Consider the following 3,776-nt stretch of genomic DNA (forward strand, 5'->3'; position numbering starts at 1 on the left):
TAAAAAACTTGTATCGTGTTAATTAAAAGTGATTTATTGCTTTGATCGTAAAATGTCAAATCAATAACAATACTGAATCACATTTAATACCGATAGCGTATTCTATCGATCGATTTTGGAATACGACGATGAATAAATGAACATTTAATGTGCGTAATGTTACAATGTCTTCGCGAAACATACAGAGTGCCTTATTGTATGTAATACGGATAATTGTCGCTGTCACAGAAAGTCTTTATAGCAAAAGTTTTGGTCCAGAATTAGCGGTTACGGAACCACTGGCGTCGAGCGGATACACAGCTCGTCGTAACCCGCTCGCATCGTCCGGAAAATTACATCTTACGGTTGTAACGAACTTGGCGGAAGTTTGCACGAAGCGCGACGTATCGTTCGTTTATTAAGGCGAGCTTTAAACTATTCACGGCCGTGCCTCAACAAATCTTCCCGTGTACTGTCTCTTCTCTTTCGCGACGCTCGAACTCGCGGCGCAAGAAACTTCAGAATAATACAAAATTGGAATAGAGAAAGGGAGAAGAGTGAGTCGAACAGGGAAAGGGTAATGCGAAGTAATAAGGCGTACCGAAAGCGACGTGCGGTAAAATGCGCGCGCGACACTGTCCTTAAACACGACGACGTGGCATTCAATTTCACGTCAGCTAACTTTTTTAACGAACTTTGTGTGGCGCACTTTGCGCCAGTTCTCATTCCAGTCGGAGATACGGAGACGAATGTCTCGGCACACGGTGAAGAGCGTAATCGTGCTTAACGTGAATTATAAATTCACCGCAAACTATTATTTCAGTCTGATCCGACTGTCTGTGTAACTTTCGAATCGCGTTTCCAGCCGCGGTTACTGCGGACGGAAATTTCATTAAGACTCTTCGCGCGAATTTCGTACAGTTTAATATAATCTAATAATGTAATCTAGAGAACGTGTTCCCTGGAATATTTTCCATTTTGTAAAATCTTATAATGGCAAATTTCTGTTATCTAATGTGTGTGTATTACAAAAAATTATTTTAAAAATACTTTGTGCATATTACTTTCCACATTAATTTACATCGTGTCTATTATTTGTAGGTGTATTTTCATGTCCCACATACTATGTCATTAATATGTCTATTATTTTCATATTTCCGTAATGCAAATATAGTGTTGATAATATATTCACAGAAATGCAATTAGTACGGCCCAGACTGGCAAAGTTACTTCACTATAAATCAATGAACCACTTTAGTTACTTTCACAAGTCCGTCTTATGTTTCAGGATTAATAGGTTTATTACAAATAAACCTTTTGAAGATCTTTTTTGAATAATGAGATGTTTGACTAATTACATTATCTTTATATCCGTTTTTAAACAGTTAATTTTTAAATAATTATATTTTAATTATTTAAGAAAATATACTTCTAGTTTTGGGGAAGATGTAATATTTGAAATCTGTTTTATGTACTTGATGCATATTTCTTCTTTTAAAAAAAATTTTTTTTAAGGATAATCTAAAAGGCATGCTCTCCCTGTAATATTTTCCATTTTGTAAAATCTTTGTAATGACAAATCTCTATTATCTAATACGTTACAAAAAAATACCAAATAAATACGATTGATTATTATTAAATGACTAGTATGTAACTATTCAATCACTTAAGCTTACTTTTTTTAACTTTCCAAAGTTGATGCCAAAATTTGTAACATAGTTATTAACTTTGGAATAGTAAGATTCATTTAATTTATGTTAATTAAAAGGCATTTAATGTTAAAGAATTAATGACATAACATGATATTACATATAACAAAAAATAAATATGAAATTTTATCAAGAAAATTATTAAGAATAATCTAAAGAGGGCAGCAAAACTTAATTAAACTGATGGTCATTAAAATTGCAATATTATATTGCAATAATGATAACAACTAAAAGTCTGCATATGAAATATTAGAGTAGTAACTATTTGTATTATTGTGATGAGAAAATGAGTATATGAAAGAGAGCATCTTCATTTAATTTTTATTTTTTAATACTAGGACATTTTTCCAAAAAAATCTAAAAAAAAGATGAATTTAACATTGAGAAAGTGTTGTAACTGTAAAAATATAATGTTACTCGCTTAATAAGTTCTGTGCAAAAATGTGAGAAAATGTGATATTTTCAATTTTTTAACATTAACGCATATCAAAAATTTAAAATAATTTATATATTTTGTTATTATACATTCTTTGCAGAGGTAAAATAAAGAAAATTGAATTGTGTGTTGACACACATTCTTGACAGAGATTTAAAATGGAGTAGATCCAATTATGGAATAGACACATCGTCAGGTCCGGAGGGTTAATTGTTATAATTTTCTAATTAATTTTTTGAAATTTATCTTCATTATTTTCATTGATCATATTACTGTTATATTCAGTTATATTACGATACATAACAGTTCAATCAGGTAATTAAATTAATATTATTTTCGCTTTATGATTTCGTTAAAAGCAGATGTTTCCAACGAAAGAACACATTTTGCCATTCTTCAATAACATTTTGTTTGTTTACCGCGAACGATGAAGAGTACCGCGAAACGTTTGTTATCCCTTCGCGTTTCGTCAACACGAGCATTGTGTATAGTGAGATCCTCATCTTGTTCGCCGATTCATCGAACAAACGATTTTCTCCTTTCCATCCGATCGAAATTACTTTCCGGTCGGATGGAATGTCGCATTCGCCGAGGCAAACATCGCTGCAACAAGACTTTCGTGCTTCCAATTCGCCCCTTTTCTCTTTCTGCTTATTCATGAGAAAAAAAGATTACGAATGCATCATAACAATGCGGAGACAACGTATAGCCGATGAACTGACAACAGGAATACCATCGCGCTGCGTTATTACAGTATCATATTTCCCGAGATACATACCTTGTGATGTATTTCTACAGTACTTTTTATTATTTCTGTATACGTATTGTACATATATCCGCAAGCAACACATGTGTCACGCTGACGCACGTGTGTCGCGACACAGAGTATGCGCTTGCATGCCATCTTGTAGTTACGTGTTTTAAATCTATGACGCCATTCTCTTTATTACGGCAAAAAAGTGTGTTATAAGCCGAGCACCCACAAAAATCAGCAACCCATCTAGAAAACTATTCATAATTTTTCTTATATCGCATTCTCCTGCAAGAAAAGTATGACACATTAAAAAAAATTAACATAGACAATTATCAGAGAGAGAGAGAGAGAGAGAGAGAGAGAGAGAGAGAGAGAGAGAGAGAGGAAAATTGCGTATTTTAAAATTATTATTTATAGCAGTAGTTATTTTAGAGCTAACCATGATCGCTTATTTTAAGTTATCTAAAGTAATATAGATATTCGATTTTGTTATAATGTTATGTTACCTCTAAAAACTACTCCTATTTTGAGTAGTGCCATTTTTCTCTTAAGCCTGATCTACATGAGGAAACGCAAAACGCGAGTCGCAGGTCGCAAGCTTGTTGCGTCAACCAGTCTCGAGGCGTCACTTTTAAAATTGACGCATCGGATTGGCTGACGCAACTCGCGTTCTGCGTTTATGTAAATCGGACTTTATGTAATTCTTCTTTAAGAAAGTATTTGTACGTATTCAACGTGTATCACTTTTCCTGATTAAAAGCGGATGTATTTAGAATACAACAGTACGTATATAATGAAATTCAAAAAATTTCGGTTTATGTCATCTTTCTTGCGAGTGATATGTGTGTTTTGTGTGTTTATCAAATCACTATCCAGATGGCAAAAAACTATATATATA

General features: G+C 33.2%; 1 protein-coding gene across 3 annotated transcripts in view; it reads left to right on the top strand.

The window, feature by feature from the left end:
- LOC108753839 (transmembrane and TPR repeat-containing protein CG4341) overlaps positions 1-3,776 on the top strand; it is a 296,558-nt gene that overhangs the window by 169,561 nt on the left and 123,221 nt on the right. The window lies entirely within an intron of this gene.

This window comes from Trachymyrmex septentrionalis, unplaced genomic scaffold (genome assembly GCF_001594115.1).
Source record: "Trachymyrmex septentrionalis isolate Tsep2-gDNA-1 unplaced genomic scaffold, Tsep1.0 scaffold72, whole genome shotgun sequence".
Lineage (NCBI taxonomy): Eukaryota > Metazoa > Arthropoda > Insecta > Hymenoptera > Formicidae > Trachymyrmex > Trachymyrmex septentrionalis.